The sequence below is a fragment of the Silurus aristotelis genome (genome assembly GCF_946808225.1).
Source record: "Silurus aristotelis genome assembly, chromosome: 23".
In the NCBI taxonomy this organism is placed as follows: Eukaryota; Metazoa; Chordata; class Actinopteri; order Siluriformes; family Siluridae; genus Silurus; species Silurus aristotelis.
This window is the reverse complement of record NC_139596.1, coordinates 17,016,686-17,035,966: the sequence shown is the minus strand read 5'-3', so window position 1 is coordinate 17,035,966 and position 19,281 is coordinate 17,016,686. Positions and strand designations below refer to the sequence as shown.

The 19,281-nt window shown below is 38.7% G+C and overlaps 2 long non-coding RNA genes across 2 annotated transcripts in view; both read right to left on the bottom strand.

The window, feature by feature from the left end:
* Positions 1-19,281, bottom strand: part of LOC310718594 — a 202,445-nt gene that overhangs the window by 69,912 nt on the left and 113,252 nt on the right. The gene's annotated exons all lie outside the window — the stretch shown is intronic.
* LOC310718119 lies at positions 418-705 on the bottom strand. Its single transcript, XR_014531052.1, has 2 exons — positions 527-705; positions 418-487 (listed from the first exon to the last, which is right to left on the bottom strand). It is a non-coding gene; the product is annotated as an uncharacterized lncRNA (long non-coding RNA).

Sequence of the window (19,281 nt, the reverse complement as noted above, 5' to 3'; positions counted from 1 at the left end):
TTACATTTACTTTATTACTGTCCACCGCTGTCTCTACTGCCTACATGTCCTCTTACCGGTTTATCCACCTGTCCATCTCCCTGGTTTGTACTTACCATTTTTTACCTGTCTTTCTAACTGCTTGAGAGTGACCTACATCTTTCTAACATTTAAATTTTTCCCTTTCTACTTACCCATCTAACAACATGTCTGTCAACCTACAGGTTATCTCTCTATAGCCACCCACCTGTTTACCTACTTACTTACCTACCTACCAGACCTGTCTCCCTATTTGATCAATTTTACTTGGAGGTTTTTTACTTCTTGATACAGTAAAACCCTGTTGTACGAGCAACTAACAGTACGAGCAAACGGAGAAACGAGCGACCTTGCTCACAAAATTGTACCCTATTTCATGAGCAAATTTTGAAGGCACGAGCAAACCCACACTGCCGGTTCCCCGTTTTCGGCGGAGGGTCGCATCAGTCGCTTAGTCGATGACGTATCACTCGGTCGCTCTCGTTGTTCATTGCAGCAAAAACGCAACTTATTTTAGTTATATTTTTATTTCACTAGAAATCTTGAAAAATGTCTCCCAAGAAAATCAGTGATGGTGCTGTGAAAACGAAAGTAAATAGAATTACCATGGAAACCAAGAAGGTTACGAGCGTGGTGTACATCTCACACTCAATCAACCACTATCACATGGGTCAGGGTTAAATCATGTTCACATTACGGATATTTGCGATGTATTTGTTTGTTTAACCCTCATAAGGTCTTCGTTTCCTGTTTACAAATCTGGTCTTTGGGGTCTATATGACCCCAACAATTGATAGAGAAATTATACAAAAAATATACATTTTTAATTATACAAATTTTTTTTTTTTTTTTTTTTACTTCTCATCTATTCATTAATGTGTTTTGGGAGATATGAAGTACTTTTGTACCTATTTACCACACAATTCCTCAACTACACCATAAGCTTGCATATGAAATATTAATTTTTTATGAAAAAATCACTTAAATAATGATCTAAATTTCCGATTTATGCTGGATTTATAGATTTTTTTTTTTGACAAATGAAGAAAGAATATTGAGTTTTTTTCACATTTCCCATTCATTTCAATGTGGGGTCATATTGACCCCGAAGACCAGAAGTGTAAAAAATATTTTTACATACCTTCAGAACAACCGAATCAAGCCCAGTTTTTGTGTGTGTGTGTATAGATAGATTATGTAGGAAAAGTCACAAAATATTATTCCACTCAGATGAAGGGAACCCTTTTTTTTTATCAAGGAAAAGTCGATTGGGGTCATATAGACCCCAAGGACCGATTAAAGGTTAAATAGGCTACAAATACTTTTTAAGTGCAGAAATAAGCGATCAAATGTGGTCTCAGAACAGATTCAATCGCTTTTACATTCATTCTTATGGGATAAATCAGTTCAGACCTACGAGCAATTCTCAAGAACAGATTACGCTCGTCCAACGGGGTTTTACTGTAAATTAAAACTGGACTCATTTGTACAACTGGAGTTGTATAAAAGGAGTAAAACACTTCAGATCGTGCCGTTCCAGGAAATCACACTACTTCCTGGTCAGGGATGTCTGAAAATGATTGTATACTGTAATTAAATTTGACTCTCGCTTTTCATCGCGGCTCATTGTTAATTGTATCCAGTTATAAAGGAGTGTATTTGCATTTCTAATTATGAGCTGATTTTCACAGGAGAATCCACGTCACTGACAATAATGCTGATTAAACATGCACGTGAAAGATAAAGCCCGGCTTCTTCGTGCATGCATCAGATCGTTTCTCACACAGAGCTTTTCTGTAGCTTCCCGCTGTGCAGGAGTTCGTACGCTTTATCTGTTTTTGCCACAGTATAAGCTGCTAAACATTTCTTTTTTTTTTCACTTATCTACCCTTTACAGGCGGATAATGTCATATTTCCGGAGGTGTGTGTATGGCAGAGGGCCTGCTGGAGTCGTTTCTTGGCTCGGCTCAAGGTTTTGCCATCTGGATGGCGTCGCATTGAGAAAACGGTGAGAAGATTTAGAAAAACGGCACGAGACGCTGAAACTGTTTTAAATCCAAAAGCAAGTTCAAGAAGAAAATAACCGGGGTGAGAGATTATATACAAATATTATGTTCTATTATCGTACTGTGATATAATGCAATACAATTATATTATTATAGCTCCAGATACGAGTAGAAGGTGCAGTATTTATCTATTATTATTTACTATTAGCAATAAGATATATAATAATATATATATATATATATATTAGATATATATATAAAACACATATACGTACAGTATCTCACAAAAGTGAGTACAGGCATCACATAAGTATAATCTTATCAAGGGACAATACTATAGAAATGTTACTTTGATATATTTTAGAGGAGCCCATATGCAGCTTGTATATCAGTACAGATTTACTGTCCTCTGAAAATAACAAACTTACAGCCATTATTGGCAAAATAACTGGCAACAATAGTGAGTACACCCTCGGTAAAAACAACTGCATGTCGTAAATGCCTGAGTCTATCAGAAGATCAGTAGCATCCTGGAACTGAGTTACAGTACAGTAATGAGGGTCATACAGAGCTTTTCCAAGATGGGTTCCACTCTGAAAAGACCTCGCAAGGATCTATCAAAGAAGTGCTGTGTGTGTCAGGTGCAGAAGCTTTAGAGAAAGTCCACTCATGATAAGTATTGTTTAAAGACTATAATGACACTCTTGATATCACCCAAATGAGGATGGGTTCCCCTTTTGAGTCTGGTTCCTCTTAAGGTTTCTTTCTCATAACATCTAAGGGAGTTTTTCCTTGCCACAGTCGCCACGGCTGCTCATCAGGGATAAATACACATTGTTCACCTTAATCTTAAATTCTGTAAAGCTGCTTTGAGACAATGTCTGTTGTAAAAAAAACAAACTATAGAAGTAAACTTGACTTTGCAGGCCTCCGTCCCAGAAGGAGCCTCTTCTGAAGCTGCTCAAAAGAAAGGCTGCAAACTGTTTGAGATGAGACGACCTGTCCAAGAGCATGAATTTCTGCAACTGTGTCCTATGTTCAGATGAGACTAAGATAAACTTGTTTGACTCAGATGGTGCTGAGCATGTTTTGTGACACCCTGGTAAAGAAAACAAAGAAAATTGTGTTTTTCCTACAGCAAAGCATGGTGGTGGTAGTATTATGGTCTGGGGCTGCATGAGTGCTGCTGGTACTGTGGAGTTGCAGTTCATGGAGGTAAACATAGATTCCAACATGTACAGTGACATTGTGAAGCAGAACATGACGCCCTCACCACCACTGCTGCTACGTGAATATGACGGAGTACAACACTATGGAGAACGAGGCGTGTCTTGAGAGTCACATAGAATAGAGATTAAGATGGCAGAGGCAGAGCTGCATCTTCCTGGAGACAGAAAAGACAAAAAAAACATAGTTTGTTTGTTTGTTTGTGAAAGGGGCCATGCGTTAGAAGTCAGAAGACACTTAAGTAAACTGATGATTTTTTTTAAATGAAAGTGAACCATCTGTACATATTGAATTGCAGAGCATCATGTTTTCGCTCAATAAATTCAGGCAGTGATGTACAATAAGGAGATCTGTTCATAGACTTCAGCTCAGGATTTAATACAATCTTTCCTAAGCACCTAAGCTGAGCCCTTTGGGTTAAACACATCCCTCTGCAACTGGATCCTGGACTTCCGGAGACCTCAAGCAGTCCGGATTAGGAACAGCATCTCCAACGCTACCACAATGAGCAATGGAGTCCCAGAGAGCTGTGTGCTCAGTCCACTGCCGGACACACTGGTGACTCAGCACAGCTCCAACCCCATAATCAAGTTAACCGATGACACGACCATGGTGGGTCTCGACGGCAAGAACAATGAGTCAGAGTTATGAAAATGTAGTGCACCTGCTGGACCAGAGTCAACAACCTGACCCTTAATAGTGACTCTACACTGAACATCAATATCTCCATGGACAATATCAAGAGCATCAATTTCCACCAAAGAGCCTCGTGGCTCGCCATACACAAGAAACCCCTGCAGCATCCCTCTTGCCTGAGAAAAGCCCAGCCTCCACCATCCATTCTCACCATATCCTACAGACAAGGCTGGACTGGGACTAAAAACCAAAACCAAAACAGCCCTAGCATTTTGCCCCAGACCTACACACGATCACAAATACCACCTGTAATGCACACTGTTGAATATGTGTATCAACTCCTGTTTCATAAAATAATAAAGGTAGGAAAGAGTGGGAGTTGACATTAAAAACCAAACTGATGAATCCTAAAACTAGTTATGAAATCCATCATGTGTGTTCCTGGAAGAAAGAGAAAGAAAAGAGACTGGTTACTGTTGATCAGATCATCACTGTTTTCCATTGTTTAGCATTAAATCAATTGTAAACTCACTTAGTCAAATTGGTGCTTGTGGATGAACCTTTAAAAGCATGAGAAGACATCCTGTATATATGGGTGAGAGTGTGTGTGTGTGTGTGTGTGTGATAGAGAGAGGGAGAGAGAGAGAGAGAGAGAGAGAGAGAGAGAGAGAGAGAATAAATGATTGATTAGGCGATTGGTGTCTTCCAGATTTCACTATAATGTGTTTTTGGCTCAGTTTTTTCAGGGGATATCTACACTTATTACATAGGATAACTGTTCTGAAGGCAGTTCTGCTTACTGCAGACCTTTCATCCACTCTCTCTCTCTGTTTATCCTCCTCTCTGTGCCAGTGTCACCAACACCACCACCAGCCACGGCAGTTGATTAAGGTCCTGCTGTGGCAGAAAACGTCTTATTTTGACCCATTTTGAAGCGTCTTTCTGAAGAGCCTTTTTCTTTTTTTGTGCTTCATTTCTCTGCGCCGCTCTTGCGCTTCTACTCCGTCTCTCTCTGACTATTTTGACAGATAAACTCTGATGCTAAATGCTCGCACAGACCCCAAAAGTTTGTTGTTTAAAGATGCGATTGGGTCAGCCCAATGTCAATTAAGAAAAGACCCAATGGGCTGCTGATTAAATGTTTCATGGGCCAGGCTGTAAAAAAAAAAAGAAAAAAAAAAAGTACGCCAACTTTTTTTTGACAAATACTACACCCCAGAGCCTGAAAGAAGCAGAAAGAATAATATTACTAGGGAGTGGTATCTCAGTTCTGGTGTTCAAGCCCCGGTATCACCAAGCAGCCACTCTTGGGCCCTTGAGCAAGGCCCTTACTCCTCTGTGCCCCAGGGGTGCCGTATCATGGCTGGCCCTGCATTCTGATTTTTTATCTTTCAAAAAAGAAAGATGGAGACAAACAAGACGGACTTGAATGGCAAGTTGTTCACTGTCTGCGCTCACGGTCTGAATTCTAAATCTGCATTTGCGATTTCTTTCATTATCATAAATGACATTATAACAGGAGATCGTTTTCTTTTTTTTGTGCAAACTGCAAAACTCACATTAGATTCAAGTCATGGACTGTAGTGTTTTTTTTTTTTTAATTTGTAAATTTTAATTTGTGTTCCTTCAGTTGAATCAAAAATATTGAGATTTAAATCTCCTTGTCCTTTTTTAAACTTGAACTTGAGTTACTTGAGTAGCTGTTTAAACCGATTACAGTAATCCCTCTGAAACGTAACCCCCGTGATAGGTGAAAATCCACCGAGTGGCAACCTAATATGTAAATAAAAGCTGAACCGGGGGATTACTGCACTTTACTTGTACTTGAGTACAATTTTATTGAAGTAACAGGACTTTAACTCAAATATAATATTTTATTACTCTTTCTACCTCTGTCAAATAGTCCAGAACTGTCAATCAGTAAATATCAACTCGTTTAGCTACTGTTTTTTTTTTGGTCTGTTTCTATTTCCGTGAAGATACTAATACTAATGTTGACTTTAGTTCCCCATTTATGCATTAAATATACACTTAAAATGACATAATTGGTATTTCAAAATTAAAATTTGTGTTGGTGCAAATCAATGGTCCATATCATAATAAATACTGTACATGAATTACAATGAATTTTCTATAATTTCTAAAATAAAAATGTCTAAAATCTATAAAAACAATAAAACAAACAAGGCAAACAGCAGAAGAACAAAAGATAACCAACAACCAGGATCGATTTTTCTAAATCCAAGCAGCACCTGTTTGCAGAGACACCTCGAGTAGAAATCTGTCCCAGAATTAGTGTTGTATAACACGGCAATATTTCCGAGGCTTGTATAAGTGCGCTTTTTAAAAACCCTCTGAACAAAAGCCGCTGCTGCAAAACAGTACAGCGGGTTCAAATGTCACTTCTATCAGTGTGAATCATTTATTGATTGCTTTAACCCCATACAGGGTTTGGCTTTGTGCTTCTGCTTATAAACTTTGAGTCACGTACATTAAAATTCAGGTCGGATTGTTGTTTAGTGACCGTGTACTTCTTGTTCGTCTGAATGCTGCTTTTGTACATGCAATTGTATTAAATTGATCTTTATGGTGAAAGTAGAAAGCAGGGTGAGACCAACCTGAGTGAGCTGTGTGGTTGTAAGGAGAAGAGGTGGTGAAGGTGGAGGAGTTTAATTCCCTTTGGTTAAAAGTGTAAAGTGATTGAGAGTGTGTTTGAGAAGTGAAGGAAAGAGTGATAGAAGTGATTTGTGATAGAAGAGTATCTGTGAGAGTGAAAGGGAAAGTTTATAGGACTGTGGTGAGACCTGAGATGTTGTACGGTTTAGAGACAGTGGCATTGAGTAAAAGACAGGAGGTGGAGCTGGAGGTAGCAGAGCTGAAGATGTTGAGATGTTTGTTGGGAGTGACGACGATGGACAGGATTTAAAAACGAGTTTATTAGAGAAACCGTGTAGGTAGGACCTTTCGGGAGAAGGGGGTATATCATTAAAAGAACGCTGAAGATGGAGATTCCAGGCAGGAGGAAATGAAGGCCAAGGAGGAGGTTTATGGACTTGATGAGGGAAAATTTGCAGGTGGTTGATTTGAAAGATACAGATGTTGAGGACAGGGGGGGGGGATGGAGACGGATGATGCACTGTGGGGATCCTTAACGTGAGCAGACAAAAGAATACATTGATTAGTATTAAATAAACTGTGCACTGGATACAAATTAAAAAATTGAAAATTTGATTGATGTTATCTTTTTTGGATTGATCCAGAATTTGTTGAAGATTGCTGAAGGAATTTGTCTGACCGCAGCATTCACGAATCACAGATTTACACGAATGCTTAGTAGAATAGTACAGTATTTTTTCTACTTGCAATCATTCAAAGACGCAAAAACAAACCCTCCTTTCTTGTCTGTCCACTCCATGCATGTTGTACTGCAGTGCACCTGGAACGCAACACATAAGTTTGTAAATCAGTGATTTACCCTAATATATAGTGAGATAACTGAGAATACATTTAATTTCAAATTTGGAAGGAGTCCCAGTGTCAGCACTTTGTAATAATCAAAGATAACATCGAGTTTCATTTGTTCATCCCAACACATTTACACTTTTTTGGCCATTTGTTCAGGCTTTGCTCAGGGGCCCTAAAAGTCAAGTCAAGTCAAGTTTATTTCTATAGCGCTTTTCACAACAGACATTGTCTCAAAGCAGATTTACAGAATTTAACAGTTAAGGTGAATGGTGTGTGTTTATCCCTGATGAGCAGCCGTGGTGACTGTGACAAGGAAAAACTCCCTTAGATGTTATGAAGAAGAAACCTTGAGAGGAACCAGACTCAAAAGAGGAACCCATCCTCATTTGGGCTAATGTCTTTTTTTCTAATACACACACAGCAGGGGTAAATCCTGATTGTTTTTTAAAAGAAAAAAAAAGAGAATTGACCAGCAAGGACTGTTATCCATCCAAATGCCATCAATGGACCAATGGCAATGAAACCAACTGAGTCAGCAATTTCCAACTAAAGCTGGAAATTGTTCATTTTCTGTTTGTCTGGTGACTGATGTGAGATCCTTAATATGGTGATGCAGGAAGAGATGCAGTAAGTCAGCAGGCTTATATTTAGCTTCTTAAATTAACTATATGGACATACTGTATTGGGACACTTGACTTTTCCTGCTAGATGTGAATTCCCCCAAACTGTTACCACAAAGTTGAAACCACACAATTGTACAAGACGTCTTTGAATGTAGCATGAAATTTTCCCTTCACTTGAACTAGAAGATCCAAACCTGTTCCAGCATGACGATGTCCCTGTGGAGAGGAAGATATCATCTTCATGAAGTGCACTTTGTTTTGTATTGTTTGGTTTGTTGAAACAGTTTTCTGTAAATGATTTATACAATAAAGATGATTCTAATTCGCTTTGGGTTGGTGTAGAAGATCTTCTGTTATAGAGCTCTGACCACAACCCTATTGAACTATAAATGTGAACGCTGACTGCATCCCCAGGCCTCCTCACCTCACCTACAACAGTACTGGTGGAACATCTTCCCAGAAGAGTGAAGCTTATTATAAGAGCAAATAAGAACTAAACGTTGAACGGGACTTATGGTCCGGTGTCTACAAACTTTTGGCCACAGTGTTGTATTTGCTGTTTTTTTTTTTACTGAAGCATGACTAATAAGGTTTTCATTCTCATGTCTAGATGTGTTTATTTCCCAGCAGGAAAGCAAACCAAATCAACAAAACTCCAGCGTGACGCCGGAGAAATTACTCTCACGCGTACACACAAATACGGCCCATGCTGTCTAATTACAGGCATTTTAATTCAGTCCATGTTTGAGATTTTTAAACCAATCAATCTGTCTTACCTGAAATGCAGGGAAGTGTTTCCTGTCAAAAAAAAAGCTAGCATTGACTTTGCCTGCTTTGACTTGGAAACCTCCAGAAAAATTGTAATGGCCAACAACTAAAGCCAAAAAAAAGTTAGCATGAGCGCAAACCGAGGTTCCTGACGCACCGCTGTTGCTGTAGATCCTCTCGTTCGGTCGGATCCGGTGGTCATTCTGACTCTTATCGCTCATCTCCTGCTGCTGTAGATGCACCCATGTGGACGGGCTAATAATTACCCTCCCCCAAAAATAGCTCCTTCCAGGTGCGTTGTGCTTCAGTGTTTAATCTCACCTGAATACTGTAGATTTGTACCTAAGAGAGTACAAATCTCATCTCTGTGTTCATCTCAGGACACTTATTCACTTATAATCTGCTGGGAAATGTATCAGCTTCTGTCTACACATTCATTACAGATCGTCTTTATCCTTCTACACCTGCATACTGCGTACCGTGATTCATAATCCTACTACATGCTCTTACCCAGAGGAGGACTCGCTCCCTGTGGAGTCTCAGCAAGAATAAATCAAAAAGAAAAGAAAAGAAAGAAATTCAACAAACAATGGGGTGAAACATGGGAGAAAAGAAAATAAATAAATGGAGGAATGGATGAACCAATGGAGAAAGAAAGAAAGAAAGAAAGAAAGAAAGAAACACTAAGGGAGAAAAGAAAAGAAAAATAAATTAAGGAATGGATGAACCAATGGACAAAGAAAGAAAGACTGCAAGGAACAAAAGAAAGAAGTAGAAAAGAAAAGGAAGAGATGAAAGGAAGGAAAAATAAGAACAGAACCACTGAAAGAAAGAAAGAAAGAAAGAAAGAAAGAAAGAAAGAAAGAAAGGAATGGATGAACCTTTGGAAAAAAAAAAGAAAGAAAGAAATACTGGAAGGAACGAATCAATGACAGAGAAAGGAGGAATAAAAGAAAAAAAGAAGTAAAAACAGGAAAGAATTCAAAAAGATGCAAGAAAGGAAAAACAGATGCACTGAAAGAAAGAAAGAAAAAGTAAATGGAAGGAATGTAAACAAACAAATGAGCAAAGGAATAAAAGGAGAGGAAGAATAACAAAAAAAAAGGGGAAAAGGGGGGAAAGAGAAAAGAAATAGGAAAGACAGAAAGAGAGAAATAGATACAGTGATGTGGAAAATGTGTTTGTCCCCTTCCTGATTTCTTAATTGTTTTGCATGTTTTTCACACTTTAAAGTTTCAGATCATCAAACTAATTTAAATATTAGTAAAAGAGAAGTGAACACAACATGCAGTTTATAAATGAAGGTTTTTATTATTGAGGGAAAACAAAATCCAAAACAACATGGCCCTGTGTGAAAAAGTGTTTGCCCCCTAAACCTAATAACTGCTTGTTACAGCGCTGTGGAGGAATTTTGCTCCACTCATCTATGCAGAATTGTTGTAATTCAGACACATTGGAGGGTTTTCAAGCATAAACCGCCTTTTAAGGTCATGCCACAGCATCTCAATAGGATTCAGGTCAGGATTTTGACTAGGCCACTCCAAAGTCTTCATTTTGTTTTTTCTTCAGTCATTCAGAGGCAGACTTGCTGGTGTGTTGTGGATCATTGTCCTGCTGCAGAACCCAAGTTCTCTTCAGCTTGAGGTCACGAACAGATGGCTGGACATTCCGGCAAAACTAAAAACATTTATGTTCTTTTTGCTCAGCAGTGGTTTTCGTCTTGGAACTCTGCGATGAAGAGCATTTTTGCCGTCTCCTTCTTATAGTGGAGTCGTGAACACTGACCTTAACTGAAGCAAGTGAGACCTGCAGTTCTTTGGATGTTGTTGTGGGGTCTTTTGTGACCTCTTGGATGAGTCGTCGCTGTGCTCTTGGGGTAATATTGGTCGGCTGGAGACTCCTGGGAAGGTTCTCCACTGTTCCATGTTTTTGCCATTTGTGAATAATTTCTCTCACTTTGGTTCACTGGAGTCCCAAAGCTTTAGAAACGTCTTTATATCCTTTTCCAGACTGATGGATCTCAATTACTCTCTTTCTCATTTGTTCCTGAATTTCTTTGGATCTCAGCATGATGTCCAGCTTTTGAGGATCTTCTGGTCTACTTCACTTTGTCAGGCAGGTCGTATTTCAGAGATTTCTTGATTGTGAACAGGTGTGGCAGTAATCAGGTCTGGGTGTGGCTGGAGAAATTCAACTCAGGTGTGATAAACCACAGTTTTAACAGGGGGGCAAACATTTTTTCACACAGGGCCATGTAGTTTTGGATTTTGTTTTCCCTTAATATTATAAAACCTTCATTTGAAAAATGCATGTTGTGTTCTCTTTTACTAATCTTTAAATTAGTTTGATGATCTGAAACATTAAAGTGTGACAAACATGCACAATAAATACTGTATATACAGTATAATATAATGTACTGGACAGAAGGAAATTTTAATCCTATTAGATCATGCAGATGATCGTTCCTACACTCTGTTCTTTGAATTCAAAGCGAGAAACGGTGATTAATGGAGCACTAAAAATAAAGCCCAGGGCTGATTCTCCAAACACACAGCATGACTGGCATTTTTCAGTGAAACAAAAACAAACATGGTTCTCTTCTTGCACTGTTGATTTTTATATAACATCCTTCTGAGGTGGCATCTTCATTGCTTCAAAGTTTTCAAATTCAATACGAACAGAACACTTCAGTGATATCATACGACCTGAGCGAGCTTTTAGTCTCTCTGAAGGGTAAAAACACTTCAGTCTCTGTAGACGAGACTGATAGCCGGACCTGCTGACCTTAAAAAAAAGGTTGGATAAGAAATAAAGGAAAGCATAAAAAATAGAAAAAAAAAAAACTTCAGACGTATGTCTGCTGTAAAGATTTCAATTGCGAATAGTTTGAAACAACACCTGCTGTCGAGTGGTGCACTTTATAAAACACACTTTTTGACAGATTGTACGAATTAGCAGCAAAAAAACCAACTAAAAGGTTCACGGTACAAAGGATTACATGGAGGAGCCGTTGCTATAAATAACAACTTAGACATAACATCAAAACCATAGACAGGTGAAGTGAATAACATTGATTTTATGGTAACAATAGCAAGAGGTGGGATATATACAAAGGTGTAAAGAGTAGCTAAACATCATACTTGAGTAAAAGTGTAGAGAACTTACTGTAAATCGTTGTTCAATGTCACAAATTTCAATATGACTTGAGTAAAAGTTTTCGAGTATCTGATTTGAACAGTACTGGTGTATTTGACTCGCATTGAACGAAGACTAAAAGTCCTCACGCGTTAGTAAAAAGACAAAAACAGCTGATTTGGGAGGTTTGGTTTCCTTAAATACAAATCGAATTGTACACATCGACACTGCGATCAACACAACAGTCTCTTCAACATGCCAGAATGAAACAAAGATCGAACGAGTCGGTCGGACAAAGTAGTGAAGTGATCTTTCAAAAAAGGATCTTCAATTAACAAAAAAAAGAGATTTATTGTGAATGGTGCCAAAATACTTTTCCAGCTGTGAAATTGGTATTTTTATTATATACATATCACTTATGTCATTTATACACTGAACAAAATTATAAACACAACACTTTTGTTTTTGCCCCCATTTTTCATGAGCTGAACTCAAAGATCTAAGACCTTCAGAGCTGACTGAACTCTTGACACAACACAGGTCAAGGCTATAAAATTCATGCTATTAATACCAAGTTCTTCACCACCTTGGATGAACCTGTATCCACTGTAGCAGGTTTTGTTGCTCAAATTGTTGCACCTTCCTGACAGGAGTGGAACCCAATGTGGTCTTGTGCATTTTGAGATACTTTTCTGCTCTGGATATCTGAATTACTGTCAGCTTGACCTGTCAGTGTCCTCAGACAACAACTCTCTCAGCAACAAGGCATTTCTGTCCATCTTATCTACTTTTATACCACACCAAGATCAAGCACAGACATGAATCCAAGGCACCTTTAACCATCTCAGATACTGATATGAAACAGCTTCTATCTCACACCTGGAATCCGAGGTTTTGTGCCGATCGAGGCTCATAAATCTCGTTTTGTTTTTTTTCTTTCCACTTTCCCATCGCGACATTCTCGTCTCGCAGACGTGACAGACATCAAGAGAAGATCATTTACCGCTTCTGGCAAATCAATTTCAAAACTGCTGGGCCACTGGCAATTTTCACGCATTGACTGGATGCTGACTCACACACACACACACACACACACACACACACACACACACACACACACACACACACACACACACACACACACTTTATTCTGTATACACTATAAAGAAACAAGGGTAATGCCTAAAAAATGTCAGGGCTGAGGGAGAAAAATAGAGACGGCAGCATGAGAGCAAGCACTCAACACTAAATAAATCAAAAAGTGGTGTTGACAATGTAAGCAGTCGATTCTGAGCAGATACAAAACATAGTAGTGGGATGTTTGTGGGGGATTTTCACAGTTTTTTTTTTTTTATCCTCCAACCAAAATAATTAGTGTGAAGACTTCCACATGATTGATCATGTGCGAAAGTGGACTGGGCTTCCTTGAGCTTCATCCGAGCTCAGGTGCGGACCATACCATGTTTGAAAGTGGGGTACTGGGTATCAAATCCCAACATGATAATAATGTGTTACATAGGAATATCATTGTTTTATTGAATGACAGAATTGGGCTTTAAATATCTCTTACTCCAGCACTATGCACCATTAAGGACTCTTGCTAATTTCTTAGAAGATTCCAGAAAGAGTCAATTTATCGGTCTGTTAAACAGGGGGTGGAACTTGCCCAATCTTTCTCTATATTAGCTCAGAATCAATTTCTCACTCGCACACACTTCTGTAATACGTCATGAGTCAGAATTTTCCTCAATGCACCATGTAGCTAGACATTCTCCATGCTCAACACCACAAGGTCTTAGCAAAACTATGGTTAATTATCATCTTGGTATTCACAAAAACAAAATCCACCTAAACAGATGTTTATATTCAAATATCTGTAATGTCTTTAGAGATGATCGAGTCAGAAGTTTCTTCCATCAGGTTTAAAACAGAGCGTGAGCTCAACCCTGATTGGTGACTTGCTGCGTGTTTGACCAGTTAAGTTTTTATCCTCATAAAAAAAGGAACGACTGATTTCACAAAATGTAGTTGAGTAGAAAGAAAGATACTTGACTATGAAATGTAATGAAGTTAAAGTAAAAATAGCCCTGAATTACATTTACTAATATACAAAACGTTTCTCACTCCCCCGGTCAGATGACGTTCAACATTATCTTAATGAGAACTCCAGTGTAGATGTAGTGGAGATAGGAGTGTTGGTTCAAATGCAAATGGGCTGATGTTCTACTGCAGATAAACAACACTAGAATGGGAAACAAATTTAACAGTGTAGTCAAGTCAAGTCAAGTCAAGTTTATTTGTATAGCGCTTTTCACAACAGACATTGTCTCAAAGCAGCTTTACAGAAAACAACAGTGAAGGTGAATGGTGTGCGTTTGTCCCTGATGAGCAAGCCGTGGCGACAGTGGCAAGGAAAAACTCCCTTAGATGATATGAGGAAGAAACCTTGAGAGGAACCAGACTCAAAGGGGAACCCATCCTCATATGGGTGACATCAAAAGTTTGGTCATAAATCTTTCAACAATACAGAACAATTTGTGATCATCATAGATCCAGCATCAGCTTCTCCATGCCAGGGCCTTTAAACACTCGGCATCTACTTCTCCATGATCATCCATAGGTCCATAATCTTCACGAGGTGGGACATGACTGGAGCTGGCCAAACCTCAGGATGCCTCGGGATGGGGAGAGAAAGAGAAGCAGTGGAGAGGATTGGTGTAGAATTGGATTTGTCAACCGTAGACATAAACATCTAGATCAGGGGTCACCAACCTTTTTGAAACTGAGAGCTACTTCTTGGGTACCGATTAATGTAAAGAGCTATCAATTTGATACACACAGTTTTCAGTTGGATCTGAAATAACACATTTGCTCAATTTACCTTTTATTATATGTTATTATTAATAATTTATGATATTCATCTATGTGAAGACAATGATCATGTTAATGATTTCTCATAATAATTATCTATAATAACAAAGTAGGAAACAGATATTTAAAAAAAAAGACCCGTGGGCGACTCATGTGGTCCTTGCGGGCTACCTGGTGCCCGCAGGCACCATGTTGGTGACCCCTGATCTAGATTAATCATTCTAGACAAAAAAACCCCTCTAACTTTACACTACCATTGAGGCATTGAACTCAAAATTTCATGCCATTTTACTGAGCTTCATCTTTTTGTACTTTCAGGGTTAATAGAAAACAGGAAGCAGATCTAAATACTTTTTTAAAACTGTAAATGTTTCCTTGTTTCTACGACACTTTCTCCACATCCTCATCTGGATGTACCCAGGATCTGAAAAAACACTCTAATACCACCATAAAAGCCTCCCCACTTGGTAAAATCCTCAAAACCTTCACTCTTCTCCGCCAACAACAGCAACAGGAGCTCCTCAGGGAATATTGAAAAACTGAGCATTCATCCTGTTCAATAGGGTGGAGGTCAGAGCTCTATAGCAGGAGATCTTCCACTCCAACTCATTTAAACTATACCTACATGGACCTGGCTTTGTGCACAGGGGCAGGTACTAATGTAGCTGAGGTGAGGAGGTCTGGGGTTCAGTGAGCAATCCAATTCATCACAAAGAACTAAATATGGAATGAGATGTTTAAAAAAGCACATATGGTCAGGTATATATGATAGGCTATAATCTTCTACTCCAACCCATTAAAAGCATATCTTCATGGTGGCTTTGTGCACAGGGGCATTGTCATGTAGGAACAGCTTTGGGTTTCCTAGTCCAAGTGAAGGGAAAATTTGATGCTGCAGCATCCAACGACACCCTCTACAACTGTGTGCATCCAAACCTGTGGAAACAGGGGAAAAAAATCAGGTGTCCCAATACTTTTGTCAGTACAGTGTATCTAGCAGTACAGATATAGTATACGACTTCAGGATTTTCCTTTGGACTGAAACACATGGTTTTGTTGTAAAGTGCCTGACTATTTTTCATAACATTACACGTTCTAATTATAATTACTCCAGTCATCTGCTTCACGAGGCCAAATTGGGAAATGATCCAAAGCTATTTGATGAACATCTTCACATAATCAAAATGCCATTTTCATTTGAGACCTCCGGGCACAACCCCAGCTCTTAAACAAGTCAAATCCTCTGGGTAAATTTATTAATCTCTTTCATAATTCACTTGATAATCACAACCAAATTCAAATTGTGTTCACATTTGAATAAATCCATTTGGCTTCATTTGTGGATCCTGGAGTCTGAGTGCACTAGCAAGAGTGGCTTTCAATTAATCATTATGAAAGCGCGGCTGTTATTATGGACGTTCTTTTGTCCACAAGCAATTTTTTTTAACATTAAATAAATTCTGACACACAAACACACAAACACACACACACACACACACACATACACATACACACACACACACACACACACACACACACACACACACACACACACACACACACACACACACACACACAGTACTATATCATATAAAAAGCAAGGCTTGGAAAAACTCTTAGCAGTGCCTAAAGCCATTGGAACTGAGGGAGAGCAATAGTTTTGGCACCATGAGAGCAAACACCCAGTGTTAGATTTCAACCATAAGACAATCCAGGACATAAACTATATGAAAAAAGAATTGGGACATCTGACTTTTCCAGTCAGATGTAGTTCTCCTCTAAACTGGTACCACAAAAGTTTATAGGATGTCGTTGGATGCCATAGCATGACATTTTTTCCTTTACTTGGAAAAAGGAGACCTGCATGACATTGCCTCAAAGCAAACTACATGAAGATATGCTTCAAATGGGTTGGAGTGGAAGATCTCCTGCTATAGAGCTGTGACTCTCATCCCTATTGAACACATTTGAGATGAAGGTGAATGCTGACTGCACCCCAGACCTCCTCACCTCACCTACCTCAGAACCTGACTTTACTAACACCCTTGTATCTGAAGCAATCTCACACACAACTCCACAAGCACAATCCAAAATCTAGTGGAACATCTTCCCAGAAGGGTGGAGGGATTTGTAAGAGCAAATTGGCACTAAAATGTGGATGCTCAAAAAGCACATACCATACTTATGGCCAAGTGTCTGCAAACTTTTGGCAAAATAGTGTAGTAATGGAACGCAAGATGTAAATATTAAGCAAAAGCAAACCTGCCTTGTTTATCTTGACTTCTGAATGAGTTCAATTCAAAACCACTGGCTGCTGCTGAGGATGGTTCCAAATATACAGAATAAAGATAGAGAAGATTACTGGGTTCAACTCAAGGAACATGAAGATGGATTTGGACTGCGATTTACTTCAATAGATTAGGAGTACAGTGTCCATGAACAGTTCTGCCTTCTTTTCCATCAGTGAATACCTCAACCGTAATGGAACTATGGGACATTTAATGTCACCCAGAGGAGGATGGGGTCCCTTTTGACTCTCAAGGTGTACTCATGAAGTTTCAGGGAGTTTTTCCTTTGCCACTGTTGCAACTGGCTCACTCATTTAGGATAAACGTACAGGGACTAATTAGTTATATGATTACATTTCTATTCCATTGTTAAAAGATCTGAAATACATTGTATTGAAATGTTTCATTGTGGTATTTAACCAATCAAAAGGAAGTTTTATTGATGTGCAGTGACAGTTTACGCAATGGGAATGAACACCCTGGTATAATGAAGCCTCTATATATTAATAAATATAAACACATAGTCCCCTAGTTACAATAGTTCGACTGACGATTTTTCACTTTTAAGATGACGACAGCGAAATATTACAAACAAAATTTGTAATATTTAAAATTTCGCACAACAGGCAACAGCTGTAAAACAGAAAATGTGAAATTCTGCATGAAACTGGGCAAATATACCACACAAACATTTAAAATTACAAACGCCGATGCTGCACTGATTCGTTCGAGGTGTTTCGAGTGGCACACGAGCTTCGAGATCGGAAGAACATCACTGGAGGACGGCGAAAGATCAGGAAGACCTTCAATGAGCTCAACCATTTGGCAACTTGTGCACGATGATTATTGGAGAACAATCCACTTAATCTCACTTCTGCATCCACCACACTACTCACCAGATTTGCCTCCTGTGGACTTCGCCCTCTTGCTGGAGATGAAGGTCCGGCTCAAAGGTCGCCGTTTTGACACCGTTGCAGAATTCTGGCACAAATGGCCAATGGAAGACTTCCAGGACAGGATACAGAAGTAGGGCAACACTGGAAGCACTGTCTTGCTGTACAAGGGAACTATTTTGAATGTGATCGTGTGTAAATGTAACTACTTTTTCGTAAACAGAGTTCGTCTCCAAACTTTTTGATCACCAAAAATGTAAAGTAGTCTGGCTACCAGCATTAAGCTGCTGTAAAAAATTTTTTAAGTGTATTTTTTTCTTTTAAACAATATAATATTCCAGCATGTAAAATCTAGCGATATCACATTAAATAAGGAGTATTCACTAAATAAACACTTTGCATTACAAATGTTTTGCATTGATTTACAGCTAATCAGCTCGTCATTGACTATACTTTCTTGTGAAGACTCAAAAAGTTTGGCCTCCATCCCATATCCTCACCAATTTCTACAGATGCTCCATCAAAAGCATCCTAACTGGATACCTGACCTGGTATTGTACAGCAGCTGCACAATGCCCTACGGAGAGTCGTAATGATTGGAAATAAACTCTCACACTTACAGGTCATTTACCACACACAGTGTCTGAGGAAGGCTAAAATAATCACAGCTGATCTATCTAATAGCACACAGTACTATTGCACTCTACTCGCACACTATGTATCTTTGCGTATTTTTGCACACCTACTCTAATATATACATTCTATTCTATATTCTCAGTCTTCCAAATGTATTCTAAAGACTACCTCATGCTAATGTCATATATGTAAATATTCATATAATCCATTATATATGTAAATATTGTAAATAAATTCAACTTTCTTTTTTTTTATTTTTAAGTTTTTCTCCTTTTTCTTCTTACTGTTTAATAATGTAGAATGTTTAATATTTAATACTTACTAAAGTTTGCCTGATACCTCACTTAAGAATTTCATTGACATCTGTACAAATGACAAAAATAAAACGTGAAACCTGAACCTATTTCCCAGCTCTTAAATAACATCTGGACGGCATTTGGTAGACATAAAATGTAAATAATGTGAAAATAATTCAGTGTGTAAAGAATGCGTTTGGATATGTTTGACAGGGATTAGTAAAGATTGATGATGTGTTTTTGCATGAGAAATGATAAAAACGGAACGAGTTCTTGGTACCAGATGCAAGCTGATTGTTCATGCTCGAGGAATTTCCTTGCTCTGTATCACGTTCACACTTCGCTTTTCCTGAATCCGGAGTTTAATAGACTTATACACGTGCTCCAGGATGACTTCTTTCCTGTGCATCGAACACGGG